The sequence below is a fragment of the Bombina bombina genome, chromosome 11, assembly GCF_027579735.1.
Source record: "Bombina bombina isolate aBomBom1 chromosome 11, aBomBom1.pri, whole genome shotgun sequence".
Lineage (NCBI taxonomy): Eukaryota > Metazoa > Chordata > Amphibia > Anura > Bombinatoridae > Bombina > Bombina bombina.
The window spans coordinates 31,871,517-31,895,462 of NC_069509.1; the positions used below are offsets into that span (position 1 = coordinate 31,871,517).

Sequence of the window (23,946 nt, forward strand, 5' to 3'; positions counted from 1 at the left end):
GTTTTATTTTACAGGTACTTTTGTATTTATTTTATCTAGGTAGTTATTAAATAGTTAATAACTATTTAATAACTATTCTACGTAGTTAAAATAAATACAAACTTGCCTGTAAAATAAAAATAAACCCTAAGCTAGATACAATGTAACTATTAGTTATATTGTAGCTATTTAAGGGTTTATTTTACAGGTAAGTATTTAGTTTTAAATAGGAATAATTTAGTTAATCATATTAATTTTTAAGTTAGGGGGTGTTAGGGTTAGGGTTAGACTTAGATTTAGGGGTTAATACATTTAGAATAGTGGCGGCGACGTTGGGGGTGGCAGATTAGGGGTTAATAACATAATGTAGGTGGCGGTGGGCTCTGGGAGTGGCGGTTTAGGGATTAATAAGTATTATGTAGGTGGCGGCGGTGTAGGGGAGCAGATTAGGGGTTATTAAGTGTAAGATTAGGGGTGTTTAGACTCAGGGTACATGTTAGGGTATTAGGTGTAAACATAACTTTGTTCTCCTATAGGAATCAATGGGATATCGGGCAGCAGCGAACATAAGCTTTCGCCGCTTTCAGACTCCCATTGATTCCTATGGCATCCGCCGCCTCTAGGGCGGGGGATTGAAAACCAGGTACGCTGGGCCGGAATAGTGGCGAGCGTACCTGCTAGTTATTTGATAAGTAGCAAAAGTAGTCAGATAGTGGCGAATTTGCATTCGGAACATCTGTAGTGACGTAAGCATCGATCTGTGTCAGACTGAAACTGGAGGATCGTATGTTACGTCACTAAATTCTACTTCTGCCGTTTTGTAGGGTTTGATAACTAAGGGGAATCAGGCTCGTCACAAATACGCTTCGGAATTGCAGCATATTTGCGGTTGACGGCTTGATAAATAGATGCCTTTGTCTCAATATACTTTTTATCCATCTTAAATTCATGTAAAAAATGTGTACTTAGTAATCTTTCATTTATAGTAGCTCCTTTTTTGCTCATGTCATTTCTCAGTTGATGTAGAATTACATCAGTGATATTGCGTTGCTCTAAAGCCGGGATTTGTACATCTGATAGCGCCTTCTGCCACATGGAGGCCTATGTATCAAAGGTCTTGCGGACCTGATACGACAGTGCGGATCAGGTCCACAAGACCTCACTGAATGCGGAGAGCTCACTGAATGCGATACGCTCTCCATATTCAGCATTGCACCAGCAGCATACGGAGCTTGATAAATGGGCCTCATGATCTCAAACTCTTTTTCTATTTCTAACTCATTTAACTCACACTTCTTTGCTCTGTATTCTACCAGAAGGTCAGTGACTTTCTTCTCAATCACTTCCTGTGCTTTATCCTGTATACTCTGAATCTCATTCTTTGCTTTCTGTATACGGAGAGTTTCACTTAGTTTGTCTAGTGTGTTTCTTTCAAGCTCTTTCCTTAGAACTGTCACACTTCTGAAGAAATCTTCTCGATATTTTTCTATAAGATGAACGTTCTCAGATCCATTCTCAAAGTACTTTTCTACCAAGTCTGACATTTTTTTTCCTTCTTCATCTAGCACTATATAAAGTTCTTCTTTAAAACTTTTGCATGATTGTACTTTAAGTTTATCTGTCCTTATCAGTAAGTTGTGTACTTTTCTGATGAATTCCCAATCCCATTGTGTATACTTCATAGACAGTTGGTTTAAGGCTTAGATGATCCATTTTACCTTCCATAACCTATACACCAGTACCATATATGTACCACTTTCCCAACACTTTCCCTTATTTACCTGAAATAAATACACAACACCAATATTACCAATAAAAATGGAAAGGTCACTTTAATTTGTCTAGATTTTGCTGTTGCAGCTAAAATCAGATAAGAGAGCCATAAATCAATTCCAACAATTTCAACACCACAAATCAACATAATGCCCAAGCATTTCAACGAACATGGGTCCACGTATCAGGGGGAGGACCACAAAAAACCCCTTGGTGAGGCCCGAAGAATTACAAGAGAACCCGCTGCATAACCTGCCCAGCAGCTAGACCACCAGATCAGCCCCAAGCCGAGTATGCAGTGGGATCCTCCCGCGTCCTCGATGCCCCTCCCATGTCCTAGGCCCATTTTCACTGCCAACAAATGCTCTCTTTCCGCCAACCTAACCATGTGACCTTTCCTTACCTTAATCAGTTCCTCCACCATAGCTCTTATGTCCTCCAGAAACTGATCATTCCCGACCTCGTTCAGGTGTACACCATCTGCCCAAAACAGCTCCTCTCTCTTAGCTGCGATCAGTGGGTGCTCCAGCACCCTACCCCCTGTTTCCCTTACTATATTTGCCTCAACTTGGTTAACTCTTCTGCGCGATCTATATCCCGCCCTCTGCGTATCTGTGTTGCGTCAGTGTATCCTGGATATTACGTTGGACCATATGACTCGTACATGCGGCCATGCTACCTTTAGCCAACTAATAACTTCCTTTATCTTGTCCTCCAGTTCCCTTAAAGGAAATGCGCCTATGTCATTGCCCCCCAGATGTATTATCAATGTATCAGGGCAACCCCACCCTCTTCTTGCCTGTTGTATTGTCGCGACTAGCTCCTCCTATCTCATACCCCTCTTTCCTAGCCACCTGATATTCGCCTCCCTGTGCGAGAAACCTAGATGCGACCCTAAGCCTGCTGCTACTGCCCTTATGCGTGCCCAATGCATGTACGAATGCCCTACTACCCATACTCGCAATGTTACATCTGTAAGATAAAACATAAATATTTCATGAACCTTAAAAAACACAAACTTCGTTGCCAATAATTCAGAACCATTAATCACGTTCCCTTCCCATTTATTCTCCTTTTAGTCTAATGTAAGATCTAAAAGCCTGGGATTTCCACCTCCCAATTTTTTTTATCTTATCTTCGGAACAGCCTTTCTCCGCCGTGCTAGTCGCTGCCCCTATCAGGAATGAATGGGGCGCAAACCGTTGGTGTTCCCACCCCAGCTTTTTTATGATCATTTCCATCACTTTTTTAAAATGGAATCTTGTTAAATTGGACCTGTCTGCGTGCCTCAAAAACAGCCTACTCTTTGCGCTCTTTGTCCTTAACATCTCTTTTACCCTTGCCACTGGGCATGCCATGCTTCCTGTTTCTTTCATCGACACCCACGCCCCCTTTCCTTCTCTGTCTGTTTTTGATTTCCTTATCAGCACCATTATATTATCCTCATATATTTTTACATCTGATTCTCCTACCCCATTTTTGTCATCTGCCTTGCTTGCCGCGACTAATTCTCCTATCCTAAATGCTCCCCAAAATGCCATAACGAAGGCTGCTTTGAACAGGCATGCTTCATTCTTCTCTCTGCACACTTCCCCTAATACTCCTACCATTTTTTTCCAACCTCTCCTCCGTAATTGGTTCCCTGTCATCTGTCCTTTTTACCTTGCCCACTTGCCATGCTCTTAACACCTTTCTGACTATGAATGATTTTGTCATGTCCTCTTCGCACCTAAATTTTGCGAAAAAAGATACCCCGCTAAGACTATGCCCACCTAACCTTTTTTCATGCCCTCATGTCATCCCTCATCGCCCCTGTCAGTCTAATCATATGTTTGGGCTTTTTCACCCCCGCTGTTCCCAACTCCAGTCTCCTCTTAAAGATCCTTCCTACTGGGATAACCCTGCAAGCGAAATTAAGCACTCCCAGCAACTTCTGCTTCACCCTGAGTGTAACCTTTTTTCGCCCCAGCATTCCCTTTAGCAGCTGTCGCACTTTCTCTATTTTTCCCCAGGCAGTTCGCATTGTTCCTTCACTGTATCAATAATTATGCCTAAGAATGACAATCTCTGGCCCTTCCGATTTTTCCGCTGCTACCGGGACTCCTAGCTCTTCTAACATATTGAGTAAAGCCTTCTTCAATTCTGTGCATGAGCTATCCCTGGCTGTGCCCACTACCATAAAATCATCCAAGTAATGTATAATTCTATCTGAGCCTGTTCTTATTGCCAGTAACCAATGAAGAAATGTACTAAACTTCTCGAATATGGAGCATGATACCGAGCAGCCCATTGGCAAACATTTATCTATGTAGAATTGACCATTAAATCTATACCCCATTAATCTGAAACTCTCCGGATTTAAAGGTAACAATCTAAACGCGGATTCTATGTTGACTTTCGCCATTAATGCACCCCTCCCCACTTCCTTTATCATGTTTACTGCTGAATCGAACGATTGGTATTGCACTGAGGTGTCCGCCCTATCAATCACATCACTTACTGACTTCCCTTTTGGATACAACAAGTGGTGTATCATGCAAAATTTTCCCTTCTCTTTTTTAGGTACTTCGCCCAAGGGTGATATGACTAAGTCCTGTATAGGTATCTCTTTAAACGGTCCTGCCATCCTACCCAATTTTATCTCTTTTTTCAATTTTTCCTGCAGTACCGCTGGGTACTCTGTTGCAGATTTTAGATTCCTAAATTTATCAGCCCCACAAACCTCCGTTTTTACTGGTACCACAAATCCCTCTGTTAGACATTTTGTCAGTAATGCCCTATCATCCTCCATGGTGTAATTTACTAGCTCCTTTATTAACCTATCTACCCTCAACGGCGTTCTGGCCATTCCCCATTGTCCCTCCGTTACCATTTCTCCCTGGGCCACAAAAAAACTGCTTGTTAGCCCCCCCCCATTATTTCTTCTACAATCTACCCCCGCATGGAAACCCCCGCAATATCTGCATATGTGTCTGAATTTACACCCTTTACCTCTGTCGCATCTCTTTTCATTGTATGCCCAGCATTCCTTCCCTTCTCCCTTCCCTACTCTCCTTGGTGTTAGTGCTACTGGCCTCAGTGCTGCGCTGTCTGCTGGCTTTATCAACCGCGTCCACATGTCTAATATTTTTATTCCAAACTCCTTTCTACCTTTGTCCCCCAATTGCAAGTTACCCCTTCTAAACTCGCCGTCGTAGTCCTTCTACCCAAATCCCCCATACGTTGTGTAACACTCTTCTATTAAATGTATATCTTAGCACTCCCTTGACCTTCCCCGGATTTTCAGATAGAAAGCATTCTGCATATATTACCATCCCTTTTACCCACTCTGGAAATGACTGCTTTAATTTTTTCCCTTTCCCTTCCTCACTCCTATATTTTAGCGCCACAGATTCCCTCATAATATTGAACACATCCATGTATTTTCCCTTCTGTGCTCTCAGTACAATTTTTGCTTTCAAATGCGTTGTCAATGGCATTAGTTTTGTCCCTGTCACCTCGTCATCTGCATTAAATTCCCCTTCGCTATCACCCCCATCTGTTGTGGTTTCGTTCTCCACTCTTTTACCCTGCTTTGGATATATTTTGTTTACTAATTTCAAAATTCTCCTATTACCTTCCCCTTGAATTTTGTCGTCATCCGAGTCCCACTCAGATGAACTGTCTGAACCCTCATCTCTGCAATACATTATTTTCTTACCTTGTTTCAGTTGAGCTTTCTGTTTTCCCTCCTTGTCCTTTGTGCCTCCCGCACTTCCCGTAGCCTTCCGCTCTCCTCCACTTTTTGCTCCCGGGGAATCTCGGTCCCTTTCCTTTCCACTCGTTGCGCCCCTTGCTGTGCCGTACGTCATTTCCTTCTGCAATGCATTCATGTTAACATTGTTATCTTTTTACATCCTGTTTTTCCCCGATTCCTCTTCTGCTCCCCACTCCCCCTCCCTCTGTCTCTCTTTTTCTGCCCCCATGTCTGCGCTCCTCCTATATTCCCTTCTCTGATCCTCTTTCACCATGAAATAAGTATTCCCATCTATGTCCCTTCTTGTTCTGGGGTTGCCCCTTCCTCTGCTCCTCTGTTCTGTATCTTTTTTGCGGCCTCTGGTCATCATGCTCCCTGCCATATATATCTACCCACCTCCTCTCTCCCTCCCCTTCGCTCCCCGACTTGCCCCTGAATCTCACTTCTCTATCATTCCTGTATTCTTGATGCTCTTCTGCTTCCCTCCACTCTCCGCTTGCAACTCTTTCCTCCCTTCCTCTACTGCTTGATGTGCTGGGTCCGCCGGGACCCTCCCACCTGCCCCCTTTGCTCCGGGTTCCCCCATCATTGCCATACTCCACCCCTTGGCCCACTATGTAAATGCCCTTGTCTGCTCTATGGACTGCTTGTGTATTGTCCTGCTCGCTGTGCAATAATATGTGCCCTCGCTGGGTGAACTGAGGCTCACTGTCCCCTGCCCGGGATTTCCAATATGACGGCGCCCTCTCGCCCATGCTACAGGGACTTAAAGATGGCTGCCGGGATCTAGCGTGGTGCCCCGCCCCCCTCATGCTTGCATTGCCTTGGACTTAAAGATGGCCGCCTAACTAACGCGGAATTACCCGTGCGGCCCCTCCTCGCTAACGTATCTGGCCGCCATGGAAATATGCCCACCTCTACCGCCAGCGCCCTTGGGAACGGGGGGGGTGGGGCCTGCTACTAGCTGGGACCTGACCGGGGGGATAGTGTGGGAAGAAGGGCCTGCCTCAACCCTAAATAAAGCGGGGATTCCGCAACTGTCCTCTGTGTTGGTAAACGCTGTCGGAGCCGCACTGATGGCTTACCTTGGCTGGCACTGCATCCACCTCCATTTTACTCTCCCCTGCACGTACCTTTTCGACCTTGTCTCCCAAAGCCGGCATCACCTGATCCACCTGCCTAGCTAAAGGTACTGCTCCTTTCTCCTCTCTTGTCCCTGGTCTCTCCGCCTTCTTCTTCTCCTTCTCCAGCTTCTTCAGCTTCCTTTGGGCCTGGACAGCCCTTGTACTCAAGATGGTGTCGTCACCGTTCAAGAATTTCTTGGGGATTCTACGATTTCTAGTCGACATCGTCTCAAATCTGCAAAAAACGTCCTCCTGTAAAACAAGAAAAAATTTAGTGTGCTTCACTTCCTGTTATTCCACCTTATAATACCTGAGCCTCAGTCCCCACCCCAATTTACCTGACACACCTTCCCATTGTCTCTTACGATACCCTCCCCCTTTCTTCTCCTGACCCTCTGCTTCCCCCAGCTAGCCCCCCTTCCCTATTATCTACTACTCAGCCCTTTCCTGTCCAGTATAGGAGCTCCAGCCTTAGTGGCACTCCTGTCGTATCCTACTCCTTGGGTTTTTTAATATCACCGACCAGGCTGTTTCTGAAGATGAAGATACATTTCTCATATTTAACAGCTTTCCACAAGCTTTGTGTCCACTCAATAAATGATTGTATGTTCTGAGGGTGATGAGCACACTGCTGGTTTTTAATTAATTCAAATAAATATTTTTTAAGTTTATAAACATTTTCACCATAACCAGAGTTTACAGGAGCCATTGGTGGGACACCCTGCCAGTGTCCTGGAATATACCAGTTGTTTTTCTCAAAGTCATAATCCATAACATCACTAAATTTTGGGATACCACTGTTTTTCTCCATGTTTTCTGCTATTTTTGTCATTTCGTTTAACTGTTCCAGAAGTTTCTTCCTGTCCCTCATAATGTTATCATGAGCAGATACATCGCTGACGTTCTGATGCACAAACTGACAGTGGGGTTTCTTTCCTATTTCTTTCATCCTAAGAAACCCATGAACCACAATCTGCAAAATGTTTTTCATTTCTGCTGTATTCTCCATGGCCATGTTAATCATAGTGATGTCACTTAACCAAATAACAAGTGTTTCCAACTTATTGTCATGTTCATAACTGTCTTCCAGAGAAGCCAGTTCTGGAGCTTTAAAACCTTCATTGTTGATCACCAGAATAAAGTTACATCCCAGCTCATCTTTGAAGTTCTCACTTTAATAAGTGTCATCTTTCCTTCAGACAAACAGCTTAGAAGACAAAGGACAGCATGGTTTCACTGCTGGAAGATCATGTCAGACTAATCTAATTGATTTCTTTGACCATGTAACTAAAATTTATAGACCAGGGAGGAGCCATAGATGTTGTATATTGAGACACTGTCCCACACAACAAACTTATTCACAAAATGTATTGCCTTGGAATAGATGCTAAGATTGTTAAGTGGTTAGAATGCTAGCTTAAAGATAGACAACAGAGGGTTTCAATTAATGGAGTACATTAAAATGAGGCGTCTGTTACTAGTGGTGTTCCCCAAGGGTCAGTTCTTGGGCCTGCTTTGTTTAACATGTTCCTAAATGATATTGGAAGTGGGTTTAAGAAGAATGTTTGCTTGTTTGCTGATGATCTAAAAATTTGTAACAGGGTAGTTCTAGGAGGGGTTGATCAGATGAACAGTGATATTAAAAAACTAGAGGACTGGTCAAATAAATAGAATCTGAAATTTAATATTACCAAGAGCAAAATTATGCATATAGGATCCAATAACCCAAAGGCCAATTATAGTCTCAATGGTACATTACTGACTGTAACTAAAGAAGAAAGGGACATGGGAATTATTATTTCAGTATTTTAGATGATTTAAACTTTGGTACAAATTGCAGCAGTGCAGCCAGTAAGGCTAGTCGAATACTTGGTTGCATTGGAAGAGGTATTAGTAGCAGAAAAAGCAAGGTTCTCATGCCACTTTACAGATCATTAGTTAGGCCAAATCTGGAATACTGTGTACAATTCTGGAGACCATATCTTCAAAAAGATATAAAGAAACTAGAAGCTGTCCAAAGGAGGGCTACTAAAATGTTACATGGTCTAAAAAATAAAGCGTACAACGAAAAACTCTATGATCTAAATATGTATAGTTTAGAGGATAGAAGGGAAAGAGGTGGCATGATAGAAGCCTTCAAATATATGAAGGAACTTAATAAAATAGAAGCTGAAAGCATTTTTCAGAAAAAAATAAATACCAAAACAAGGGGTCACAATCTAAAGTTAGAGGGTAGCAGATTCAGGAGAAATTTGAGGAAGCATTTTTTTACAGAAAGGGTTGTGGATTCATGGAAAAAACTTCCATTTGAGGTGGTAAACACAAAGACTGTAAAGGAATTCAAAAATGCCTGGGACATGCAACATGTAATATGGCTAGACTTGATGGGCCTTTTTGGGTCTTATCTACCGTCAAATTCTATGTTTCTATGTCATGAAGGCTCCTTGTGTGCAACGTCCAGTAGACACAGAGAACTGCAACCCAAACATGGTGTTCAGAAGAGTAGATTTCCCTGTGCTCTGCACCCCAGAACAGTTATTATCCTCCTGTCTTGTTGTCCAGCTCGGTCAGTACATCAGTTATCCACTGCAGGGGGATGTTGGTGGCGTCTCCATCAATCAGCTCTAATGGGAACCCATCCAGCAGGAGAACAGCTGCTATTCCTGGGAGTCTGGTAAATTGTCTCTGTTCTGCACTTATTTGCTTTTCTTGAGCCATTGAAAATTCAGCCTCATAAAACTGCCCAGCTCACACAGGAAATGTTACACCCCTAAGGAGCTATTGGTAGTTTTACTCTAGTTTCTTTAATTCTAATTGATTTTTTAATAAATCATTACATTTGTCCTTGTATTCTGCCTTTAATAGAGATATTTGTTTTCTAGTAATTGTATCAAGTTTAAATTGTAACAATTTCAGGAAATAATGTTTCTGTACCTGAGACAAGTTAGTAATTGCAGATACAAACGTGCTGATTATTATCTAGTTTACAAGTTTTGCTTTACGGTTTTAATGCTGAAAAAAGGGCCATTTCAGCGTAAAAACCATAACACAGCCATAATGAGTCTTGTTATGGCTATACCGCAAGCATTTTAGTCTGTAACGCAACGTCAATCCCGCACTCAAAAAAATGACGTTTTCTTTCTTAAGACAAAATTTGTTTCATTATTTCCATCAGGGCTCAATGAGGTCATAAATACTGCTGCATTTTAACCGGATCTTCATTGAACCTTATATATATATTATTCTCTTCATACGCTTGTTTTTATTTTTAATTTTCTGTGTTAAATATGTTATTAGTACCTGTTAGTCCTCCTATGTGGGTAGTGTTACACATTGGTAAATTCTTGTGATACCCCTACCATTCTTTAATAGTTTTATTTCACTGCACCTCAACATATCATGTCGAGTCCATTTGTAGTGATGTAACATGGGGTTGAATTAGTCTATTACCTTCAATATGATCAAAGGTCTTTTGCTTACATTCATATTGGTTTAAATAGACACTTTGTTGATTATTATGTCATCAACACCTATGTAATTTAAAGAAGTGTTTTGGCATATTATTGGACTCACTCATCATATATTGATGCGTTTATTGATGTATTAGTTTTTGTACATATACATCCATCATCCACATTACACACACTTAGTATATACGGTCCCCACTTATTTATTTTTTGCACTATCAATTTGCCTACTTTTGTAAAGTGTCACGCTAGTTAACAGTAGGTTCTATATATATATGTATATTTTTTAGATACCCATATGGGTGATAGGATACACCTCATAAATTTGACCTCCATTATTTTCCTACACATATATTGAGTGAGATATATAGAATGTAGATAGCTGGGACACACTTAGCAAATTCGGTACATTGACACATTTTCCTATTCACAGTTATGTCAATGTTAGTGATATCCCCTTTACACTCACTAATCTGACATATAGTAGCGAGATCACGCTAGTATACACCGGTCACTTAGCAACGTCTATTGATTCATAAAATCTTTATAGCAGTGTAGCGACTTAGTTAGGCCTAGATTTGGAGTTTGGTGTTAGCCGTGAAAACCAGCGTTAGAGGCTCCTAACGCGGGTTTCTTACGGACTCCGGTATTTAGAGTTCATTTACCGACACTCAAAAAACACCTAACGCTCAAATTTCTACCGACACCTCAGAACCAGTAGTAAACATATACCGACAAAATAAACAGCCACGAATCACAAAACAAATATTACACAAACTACACTTACACTCATACAAACACAACACTATTTTTATTATTATCATTTTATAATTTTTCATCCAAATACAAAGGATCAAAGTTGCGAGATCTGGGGTGTTAGAAAAAAAAACAACACAAATCCATTTTCCCATTGACTTACATTGACACACGTGAAAAGACCCTCATATACCTACATCTAACTAATAACATTATTACAAACATACACTCATCGATGCATACAAACAATATACACCACATGACATTCAAAAAATATTTTTTTATTACAAAAACAACACGATTTAGTTACTTTTTCACACAAGCTCATGACGTCACTCACTTTACGAGGAAAACCAGTCTTAGAAAAAAAAAAAGACCAATTTTTAGAGCCTCCATTGACTTCTATTGGGAAGACGTGCTCGTGCACGCGAAACCCACATTTCCCTAACGCACGCAAATAGCGTAGACAGAAAAACTCCAAATACCAGCGCTAGAAAATACATGATTTCATGCGTTAGACACAGCTAGGATAAATAGATCAAGAAATGACTATTTCCCTATGGTGGATTTATGGATTTTAATTATTCAATATTCACAACACCATTAAATTGTTTCACACTTTTAGATTACATCAACTACAAATCAATAAACTAGTAACAAAATTTTGTAAAAAAAATATTACATTTAAACGGACACAAACATTAATTAAACTATTCTGGATTCACAAACAGTACACAATGGGAAACACCTCTCATTTACCTTTATTATTGCATTTCAGTTATTCAACTCATATGCTTGCAGCAACTGCATATCTACATAGGCTTAACACATGATCAGTCATGGATGCACATACATTACTTTTAACATTCACTCATACATGTGCATTCAAATGATGGGGGAAAAACACATTACATTCTCTAGAGGAATCACAAAACACAACATATGGATTTTAATGTACTTTTAACATCATAATTCACTCACAATAAACCATTAGGAATTACGTACAAGAACAACATCATTACACAAGATTACAGATGTCACTTTATGGGAAGGAACAACAATGCCACACCGCTATATACAAGTCAGCATATGTGGGACACAATCACAATATATACGTACATGTACATAACACGCATCACCCATCACGCAACCACAAAGCACACATTTAGATTTTATTCAGCACACAATAACAATGTAGCACAATACAACAACACAATGAGGATTTCAGAACTACATAGGCAGGTTAATAATATCATGACGTCATTAGAAGATTCAACCATACACATCACAGATTCACCACTGTACCGCCCCTTTAGGAACTTTAACACTCAATACTACAATACAACATATACGTAAAGAACTGTTTGGAACAGCATTATTAGGGAGATTTCAATGGGACAATTAAGATATATTGTCAGATCGCAAATCACTTATATATACAATACTACAGATGACAGCCGGAAGTTCAGAATTATTATGCAGATTTGAATGGGACGCATACAATATTGACAGCTCGGCAATCACTTATATATACAATACTACAGATGACAGCCGGAAGTGCTTCAGTATTAGTGCCATTTGAATGGGACGCATACAATATTGACAGTTCGGAAATCACTTATATATATAATACTACAGATGGCAGACGGGAAGTTCGGAATAATTATTGCGATTTTAAAGGGACGCATACAATATTGACAGCTCGGCAATCACTTATATATACAATACTACAGATGGCAGACGGGAAGTTCGGAATAATTATTGCGATTTTAAAGGGACGCATACAATATTGACATCTCGGCAATCACTTATATATACAATACTACAGATGACAGCCGGAAGTGCTTCAGTATTAGTGTCATTTGAATGGGACGCATACAATATTGACAGTTCGGAAATCACTTATATATATAATACTACAGATGGCAGACGGGAAGTTCTGAATAATTATTGCGATTTTAAAGGGACGCATACAATATTGACAGCTCGGCAATCACTTATATATATAATACTACAGATGGCAGACGGGAAGTTCTGAATAATTATAGCGATTTTAAAGGGACGCATACAATATTGACAGCTCGGCAATCACTTATATATATAACACTACAGATGGCAGACGGGAGGTTCTGAATTATTATGCAGATGTTAAAGGGACGCATACAATATTGACAGCTCGGCAATCACTTATATATATAATACTACAGATGGCAGACGGGAAGTTCTGAATAATTATTGCGATTTTAAAGGGACGCATACAATATTGACAGCTCGGCAATCACTTATATATACAATACTACAGATGGCAGACGGGAAGTTCTGAATAATTATTGCGATTTTAAAGGGACGCATACAATATTGACAGCTCGGCAATCACTTATATATATAATACTACAGATGACAGATGTTACTTTATCGTTTACAAACAATATTGCAGCAACATTGATCGATCACATTCGATGCACATTATACACAACTATGCACTTTCATTCATGTTAGCCTGGACGTGTGCTTGTTACTATAAGATCGCGTTTAAGAAATATCGATTACGCATATGAACATGCACTGTATGTGTGATATTTGACACTTTCACATTGAGATTCATTGGGGGAAAACAACATTTCAGCAAACAACAAAAAAAACGCCCACTGTGAAAGCATTCGCGCCGCTCACATACAAACAAGTGAATACAATTAGCAATCATTACAAACTCACTACCATTGGACTAATTGTACTATAAATCCCCCAAACAACATGGCCAAAGCATCACTTGTGATCCACATCAGATCAAGTGTTTACCTTGTTACGCTGTTTTCAAAGATGGATGATGACGAGGACATGGTAGACGCTGCTGGTGCTGCTATTGGCGAACTAGCTGTTGGTCGAATCAGGCAGCCTCGGCGGCTCAGACTGAGACAAAGGGGTCATCTGGTTCGAGGTCCTCGTGTCTACAGGGTGAGACCCACCTTGGAAAACATGAGCGACTTTGAGGTTTATGATAAGTATCGGCTCAATCGCGAACAGCTCATTGGCCTTTACGATCTTCTTAAACCTCATTTGGAGCCACGTATACAAATAAGGACTGCTGTTCCCCCCATGAGTAAGATGCTAAGCTGTCTATACGTCCTGGCCTCCGGGAGTTTTCAATCCGGAGAACTGTACATGCATGGCCTGGCTCAAGGTACATTCTCTGGGGTGTTTGATAACTTTCTGGACGCCATGGTACGTATCAGTAAGCAATACATAGGATTCCCACAAAATGATGGTGATTGGAGGCGCCTGAAGCGGGAATTCTTTGATATTGCTCAATTGCCCAATGTCTTGGGAGCCATAGATTGTACCCACATTGCGCTGCGTGCTCCAATTGATGACTTGCCCTTCAGAAATCGCAAACATTTTCATAGCCTCAACGTGCAGTATGTTTGTGACGCACAGATGAGGATTATGCATGTGTGTGCGAATTTTGCAGGAGCTTGTCATGATGCCCGCATCCTCTTTCAGTCGTCCCTGTGGAGACAGTTTGAGGAAAGACAAATGCCCCCTGGTTATCTCGTTGGTGAGTATTTGTGCACAACATGGTTAATTAGTTTGACAATTGCCACTGTAGTTTTAAAATGTTAGCGTCATGTTCAGCTATAGGATGCAATTTAACCATGTCATTGTCTCTTTCCGCTAATGTCTACTTTTAGTTCAATGCAGATATGTAGCATGTCTTACCTTAAATGCTCAGATAGAGAATGCAATGGAACCATTTAGTTAGCATTTTACACAAGGTCTGGTTTAGGAGAAATACGCATATGTAGCATGTCTTAGCTGAAATGGGAAGATATTAGCTAATGCAATTTAACCATGTCATTGTCTCTTTCCACTAATGTCTACTTTTAGTTCAATGCAGATATGTAGCATGTCTTACCTTAAATGCTCAGATAGAGAATGCAATGGAACCATTTAGTTAGCATTTTACACAAGGTCTGGTTTAGGATAAATACGCATATGTAGCATGTCTTAGCTGAAATGGGAAGATATTAGCTAATGCAATTTAACCATGTCATTGTCTCTTTCCGCTAATGTCTACTTTTAGTTCAATGCAGATATGTAGCATGTCTTACCTTAAATGCTCAGATAGAGAATGCAATGGAACCATTTAGTTAGCATTTTACACAAGGTCTGGTTTAGGAGAAATACGCATATGTAGCATGTCTTAGCTGAAATGGGAAGATATTAGCTAATGCAATTTAACCATGTCATTGTCTCTTTCCGCTAATGTCTACTTTTAGTTCAATGCAGATATGTAGCATGTCTTACCTTAAATGCTCAGATAGAGAATGCAATGGAACCATTTAGTTAGCATTTTACACAAGGTCTGGTTTAGGAGAAATAAGCATATGTAGCATGTCTTAGCTGAAATGGGAAGATAGAGAATAATATAGAACTAGATTTGTTCATTTTTTTTAGAACCAATTTGTTACTGGATTATCGTGTACAAAACTTTTTATTTGACTCCAAATACTATTTTGAGGATTCTGTTTGAATTATGTTCTGTTCATAATTTATAGGTGATTCTGGGTACATGAGCCGGCCTTGGCTCATTACCCCCTTGCGTAGCCCGACTGATGTGTCTGAGGAGCGCTACAATAGGGCTCATAAGAGAACCAGGGCGGTGGTTGAACGTATGTTCGGGCTCCTGAAGATGCGGTTCAGGTGCCTGGACCGGTCGGGAGGAGCCCTCCAGTACAACCCAAAGAAGGTGGCTAAGATCGTTGTAGCCTGTAGTGTCCTGCATAATATTGCACAGCGGGCTGGGATGCTGCAGGCCGTCCCGGTGGACAGAAACCTCCTCAGAGATGAGGAGGATCATCCTGTTCTAGAGGGGCCATTCCGGGACGAGGGGCTCAATGTCAGAGCAGACATCATCAACCGCCACTTTAGACGGTAAAGAATAGAAGTTAGACTGGAGTATTTTCTATAGATGAGAACTCTAGGGAAATGACAAGTAGAGAATTGTGCAAACATGTTAGGATTGTTCATCAAATGCTAAAAATGTCTTTCATTTATTAATATAGGTGATGCTCTGGGCATTGGGTCCTGTAGCGAGTCTTTGCCACCTGGTTTTTAAAGAGGACATCAGATGGTAAGTATAAATGTATGGACTGTTGCTGGCATGAATTGTACACAAATACATCATATGGCATACATTTTATAAACTAGTATTTAGTTTACACATTACTTAAAATGTAAATACTCAGAAAGGGATCCTCTAGCATGACTATGGTTCAATGTCACACATTAGAGGTTTGTTCTGCTCAATATGACTCATCTTCACACTTGATAGAAAATAACACAAGATGCTACACACGCTTAGTAAGCTAGTGACAGAAATTTATTCTGAAATGGGGGGTGGGAGAGGGGTACAGAAATGATTCACACACTTGTAGTAATTTTAATTAAACTTTTTCTGCCATTAGGGAGCTGACTTAATCTAAAGACTGAAAGGGAAGAATTCGAAGCCTGACAGTGAAGATTGCCCAGACTGACAGTGGGGAAAAAGCCAAGATTGAAGTATACCAATGGGATCATGTCTGGCATTATCTTTCAAATCTGCTGACCTTGAAAACCATACAAAGACATGTTCACATGGTAAGTGACAACTATTTGATAGAATAAGGCTGTGGAGGCATCCTATTGGAGACACTTAGATGATTTTCTAATTTTTAGATGGTATTTCCCTGTCCTCTATTTTATGAAGTGATGAATAAGACACCTATTGAAGATCAACTGTTTAGCCCGGAATTGACTTTCAAAGACCATGCATTATCCAGGTTGGTGTACCAATGCATGCTAGTGAAGACTGTTGAATATTAGTAGCTTACATACATTAGTCATATTTAGTTGTTAGTTAGATATTTAGGCATCACAATCAGACACTTAGATGATTTTCTAATTTCTAGATGGTATTTCCCTGTCCTCTATTTTATGAAGTGATGAATAAGACACCTATTGAAGATCAACTGTTTAGCCCTGAATTGACTTTCAAAGACCATGCATTATCCAGGTTGGTGTACCAATGCATGCTAGTGAAGACTGTTGAATATTAGTAGCTTACATACATTAGTCATATTTAGTTGTTAGTTAGATATTTAGGCATCACAATCAGACACTTAGATGATTTTCAAATTTCTAGATGGTATTTCCCTGTCCTCTATTTTATGAAGTGATGAATAAGACACCTATTGAAGATCAACTGTTTAGCCCTGAATTGACTTTCAAAGACCATGCATTATCCAGGTTGGTGTACCAATGCATGCTAGTGAAGACTGTTGAATATTAGTAGCTTACATACATTAGTCATATTTAGTTGTTAGTTAGATATTTAGGCATCACAATCAGACACTTAGATGATTTTCTAATTTCTAGATGGTATTTCCCTGTCCTCTATTTTATGAAGTGATGAATAAGACACCTATTGAAGATCAACTGTTTAGCCCTGAATTGACTTTCAAAGACCATGCATTATCCAGGTTGGTGTACCAATGCATGCTAGTGAAGACTGTTGAATATTAGTAGCTTACATACATTAGTCATATTTAGTTGTTAGTTAGATATTTAGGCATCACAATAAGAAAAAGGAATACATATTATAGTTGATATAGAGGTATTTGAATGGACATGAAATATTACATTTATGTTCAGCATACATATATTCTTAAAATGTGATATACATTATTATGTATAATTAGAAATTTGGATATTTAAATTTATTTTTTATTCCACAATATAATGGTGTATGTTTTCCTTTTATTTAAAAAACTATTTAATAAATATCTTAAAAAAATTTAGAACAAAGTTAGAGCATAGACACAAGATGATTGTAAATGTATTTCATGAATATTTGACAACGTGTGTATTAACTTTGTTCCATTTTTTTTTATTTATTTCAGATTGTCATCTGATGACTTCCAGGAATATTTTTTGGTTTCATAAAATGTTTTATTTTAAATGTTAAGAAACATTTTATTATTAAATACATTCTTTTGAACAGATTATAATAAATATGCATATAATCTGTCAATAAAAAAAAGTTTGACTCCCATGACTGGTAGTTGGCTATTTGACAAGCACATGCATAAGATCAAATAATGCAGTAATTTTATAAAATCAACTGATTTCGAGAATATTACATTAAACTATCTTTTTTAACATTAATTGGGGAGTGAGATCCATCGATGCTTTTCTTTGGAAAATCTTAGATGTTATATTAATTTCGGATATGTAGTCAAAATTAGTCATAAATTATTTGTTTTCACTTTTAAGAAGGGGAAGTGGTTCAATTACATTAAAGTGACAGTGTTGTTGAATGTAAAATTAATTAGATAAGATCTTGTATCTTCCTTAGGTATCTCAAAACATTATTTTCGAAATAATTGGAAATTTTACTTTTATAAATGGTAGGTCATTTAACTTGATATTTTTCACAAGCTAGTTATTGGATGCCAGGTTAATCGATGTAATTTTCTAGTGGAGTCATTTAACTATAGTTATTAATATTGGGTTAGACATCAAATATCTATATCTAATGTTAATTCCCCTTTAGTTTATTTTGACAATGTTAAATCAACATTCCAAATGTTTTGGTCCTTAAAGGGACATTCACAAAGTATATTGTGTATAGATTTTTTAAAAAATTCATAAAAGCATTTAAACATATTTAGAAAGTAATATAGAATTACATTCAGTCTTTAAATATACTTTTAAAAAAATACATCAATGCACATATCTTAGTCAATTACATAAGGCATCTATGTGCAACCAACAATCAGCATCAAAATAGCCTATGTAGATATGTATTTAATCCAAGAATATATATAATTACAATCTAATGATTGAATAACAAAACATATTAAGTTGGTCAAATATTAGAATCTTATACAAAATGCATACATAGCAGATAGATTAATGTCCCTCGAAGCTGAAGGCTCCAAAATACCTCCTTTACAATATATATTTCAGTCAGTGTGTAAAACAATCCAGAAGTTAATCTAAATTTGCTTTACTCATATGTTATACTCCTTTAGCAAAAGGAAGGTGCCTAGGTTTATGATATTTTAAGCATTATTGTGAAATGTTTATTTAAAGGGACATGAACTCAAAATATACTTAAAGGGAGACAGTTAAAAAATTAATGATTTATACATTCTGAATGAGTATTCTATTTTAAGCAACTTTAAAATTTGTCTCAGATTATGAATGCTCCTTGTGATGTTGCTATCATTACTTTAAAAATAAGGCATTAAATAGATAATTTATTTGCTTCAGTACTCTGGACAGAACTTGTTTTTTTTGGTTGGATTAATTGATCCAACAATCATCAAGGACAACCCAGGTTTTTGGAAACAATTGTCCGTCATCTAAAATATCATTATTGATTTGCAAAGAAAGATAACAAGATATTTCTTAACATTTGAGAATCGGATTAAATTATAAAGTTGATTAACATTTCATGCTCAATCTGAATCACCAACGCTAAATTTGTATGGACAGTGTCCCTTTAAGAGATTTAAATAGTGTATTTACTTCTCTGCCTATCCTGCAATACTTTGCTTGAAAAGCATATCGAGATAGGCTCAGTAGATGAAGATTGGTGGATGCACAGAGATGCCTTATGTGATTGGCTCAACCATGTGCATTTAATTTTCTTCTGTTGAGGATATCTAAATACTAAGATAAATTGATTTACATTTTAAAGTCTAAACAATCTTCTATCTCTACAGATCATTTGATACAATTGTTTGTTTGTAATGTCTATTTAAAAATAAAGACGCCATTGCACAATAACATATATGAGCACTTCAGACAAATACAAGCTCGAGGTTTATTTGCTAATAACAAACAAACCTGTAGTTTAACATTTATAAACAGATTATCCAAGTTACTGACCTTATAACCTGAATTTGAACATTAAGAAATATTGCGTGGGAAACGCATCTTGAAACACCAGATTAGCATCTTTAAACATTAGTCTAATGTCACGCAATAGCACACAATCAATGTGCATTATAAATACATTTAATAGAGCAATATCAATACTTCACAATAAGTCAACAAATTGATTTTATGAACAATAAAGACATACAATATTAAATGTGTATTTGTATTAAAGAAACAGACCGTTATTAAACCGAGAAATGTCTACAACATTTAATAATGTGACAGTATTAGATTTTAAAGAGAATTTAATCATTAATATTTAACGGATCACGGATATTTAATCTGCGTCACACATATCCGCATGACAGGCCCATGAGTTACTAATAAGTCTACATGAAATATGAAGTAACAGCACCACCATGAGGTATGTGTAAGGAAGTTACTAAGATATGAAACATTAAGGAACGGCCAATCCAAGTTCATCACACAAACACAACTTGAGTCAGGATGGTCTCACAGACATTCTAACAATATTTCAAACTTTTATCCAATCAGATGTACAGATAACTTGTCCCATGGTGCATCTCATGTTTACTTCACCATATAAAAGTCCATTACACGTTGCCATCTTTGTCAGTTCTCTAATGCCTGCAGGCAGTATATATATATTTATATATTATCAAACCCAGCAGGCATGTCAGTTCCCAGGTTCACCAAGGAGGAGAGCGCTGCACTGGTCCACGCCGTCAAGGACTTTTATCCCCAGCTGTTTGGGAACAAGAGGAGGTTGACAGATGCGCCTGTTAAGAAGGCCCTCTGGGAGTCTATCACCAATGCCGTTAGATTGGTGTGTGACATCCAGAGGACCCAGGATCAGATCATGAGGAGATTCGGAGATATGAGGTTGCGCTTATCAAAAAAAGTCAACCTCATAAGGGAGTGGGTACAAGCCCGTAAAAGAGGTGGCAAAAGAGAGGCCCCGCGGAAACTCTACCTACTCCCTTATGAGGTGACTTTATGCGAGCTCCTCAATCTCCGGGTCCCCAAAAGATTTAGATCCTCGCCATCCTCGGCCTCCTCTTCTTCCCTCCCAGCTGCGGGATCTGAAAGTCCTGACGCGGGGGCCAGGGCAGCTGCTTCTCCGTCCGGTGGCCTGGGAGGAGATGGAGAATCTGAACCAGGTAATTATCCAACTTCATATAATATCTTTATTTTTATTTTTTTAATCAAAAAATGTGTATATAGTCAGATCCTAAACCTATCCAGATCTCACAACATACACTACATATGATGTTTAGATATCTGATTTTAGATTAGTGACACATGAAATAGGAATGATGTTTCTTGCGCTCTACAGAATATGCGTCACAGAGCGGAAATGGAATTTCGCATCCACGTTAACATGGCTTTGCTGTAAGTGGCATTGCTTTACACATGTTGGTCAAATGACGGATGCGTTATTCCGCTTGGAATCATTGCGCAATGATCGCGAAAATGGAATTTCGCATCCACGTTAACATGGCTTTGCTGTAAGTGGCATTGCTTTATACATGTTGGTCAAATGACGGATGCGTTATTCCGCTTGGAATCATTGCGCAATGATCGCGAAAATGGAATTTCGCATCCACGTTAACATGGCTTTGCTGTAAGTGGCATTGCTTTACACATGTTGGTCAAATGACGGATGCGTTATTCCGCTTGGAATCATTGCGCAATGATCGCGAAAATGGAATTTCGCATCCACGTTAACATGGCTTTGCTGTAAGTGGCATTGCTTTACACATGTTGGTCAAAATGAAATGTGAATTATTATATATGTGAAGAATACAGTATTCTTATTTTCAATATTATACATAATAAAAAAAGAAGAATCCAAATAAATTATAACATATGCCCATCAATTGATGAGAATGAAATAACACCAAAAATTAATTAAAGCTACAGTAAACAACACAACTGATTGAAAATAAGAGTACAGGATATATTCATCATGTATTTAATTGAGGAAACAATTAACTCATGGGACTACCAAAGGATTCATAGTTTTAAATTGATTTGCTAATAATGTAAAGATTTTAAACATGGCATGATTTGTATTAATGATCTGCAATCCTCATTTAATATATTACAGATATGGATGTTGCTGCTGGATCCTTAAGGCAGGGCTCGTCACAGTATGGTATGTCTCATTTTAATTGACATTTGTCTTAGAAACATGGACAGAACATTACATACTAAATCCACATTGTTCAAGATTTATATGTAATGTCCCTTTAATAGATGAAAATTAAATAATTCTTCGGATATCCTTAAATAACATATTAGATTTGAATTGCATGCTCAATCCCATTCATTACATCAACATATGGAGTAGAGAATTCATTAACACCAACATTGTCAAATCAATATAATTTTAGATTAAAGGGATACTGATCTAAAATTATTAATGTTGTCATTCAGATAGAGTATGCAATATTAATAAACATTTAAATATAATACTATAATCATATGTGAAATATTCTATTGCTAAATGTATTTTAAAATCAAGAATGTACGTTTATCTGCATCTCAATTTTGGTTGACCAACCTGGGTTTTGATTGATGATTGGTGGATACCTTCAACAAACAATATTTCTTGAATCCAATATTGCTTATCTGCCTTTAAGATTAATATGTAGCAACATTTGAATTATAATAGGAGTCAATGTTAAATCATTTGGAACAGTTTGAACAGTGAAATCAATGATTGAAATAAATCATGTCAGTGTCCCTTTACTAAACAATAGATTCATTCATCTTTACATTCTTTGGATTAAACAATATTGATATATAATTCACATATTCACTGTTGGAGTTACTTTATATCAGCATACTCTAACAGCACCATGATTACATATTTGTACTAATCAATTTTGTTTTGTATTGTGATCAATATGTGTTGTGTCCTAAACAAGATTACTGTACATTGCACAAATGGCTCGATGTGCCACATGTCTTTGTTTATATTTGTCAACAGCTGTTCTTCAAAATGTGGTTTGTGTGTATTCTTTGAAGAACATTGATCAATGGGTATATTTAGATATGCAATAGCATCGTATGAGATGATTTTGATGTCTAATATAGTCTTAAATTAAACATATGTTCAATACATCATTTTAAACAGAATCCCCTTGATTCAATCAAGCATTTTTTTGTTTAATGACTGCTCTTTTCTTCAAATTTTCAAGTTGATTAATCATAAAATTAGATACAGATGTGATTTAGTGATATCCCCAATGTGTTTACTAATATATATCTATATCATTCATAGAGAGAGTTGGTGTGGGGAGCCCACAGGAATCCAGCAGTGACGCAGAGCCACCTTTGCCGTCCCCTGGTAAGTCCATTGACTCATTTATATGTCATTGAAGGTGTATTGGTAATCAATATTATGAGCATGATTCTGATGAAGCATAACATTTGAAACAAACATATAATTTTCTCTTCTGATTATATATTAATTTTCTTTGAATATTGAAAGATTAATAATTACAACTTTATTAGTCTACACCTTTGTTATTCAGAAGATGTATAGCATATGTTTGTTTCCATGTTCATTTTTGACAACAGTCATCAAGTGATACACACATGAGAAATCTTAAATGTTCTATGTACTATGCTTTTCTGATTTAGAAATTAATACAAACAATACATTGAAAATCTGAATCATTGAGAATAACAAATCTAATGTAATTTGTATGCTCCATCAAAATGATGTAAATCATAACTTTGGGTGTGTATATCTTTAATGCAACATTGATGTGTGTCTTTGAACAAGAGTAACATATGTTATAATATCTGATCTTAACGTGTACACAACATGTTATGTTTTACAGAGATTGATTTAACATGTGTGTCAGAGGAGGAAGAGGCTGCCTTGGAGTCTGATGGTATGTGAAATATATCTATCATGTTTCCAACATGTTGCTTTATTTGAAATCATTTTATTGAAGACGTTCAAAGTCTACAGCTTTTGCACTTTAAAAAGGAATATTATTTGTCTGTTCAAATACACTACTGCCCCCTTTCTATATCAGGCAGCATGAAAATATATATTTTTTTAAAAATGTATAATTCATGCCATCATTATGTCACATGCATATTCCAGGCCAAAACACAATAATAATGTTATAATTGTACAGACAGT

General features: G+C 37.9%; 1 pseudogene; it reads right to left on the bottom strand.

Moving 5' to 3' along the window:
* LOC128641626 (interferon-induced very large GTPase 1-like) overlaps window positions 1-23,946 on the bottom strand; it is a 76,325-nt pseudogene that overhangs the window by 31,501 nt on the left and 20,878 nt on the right.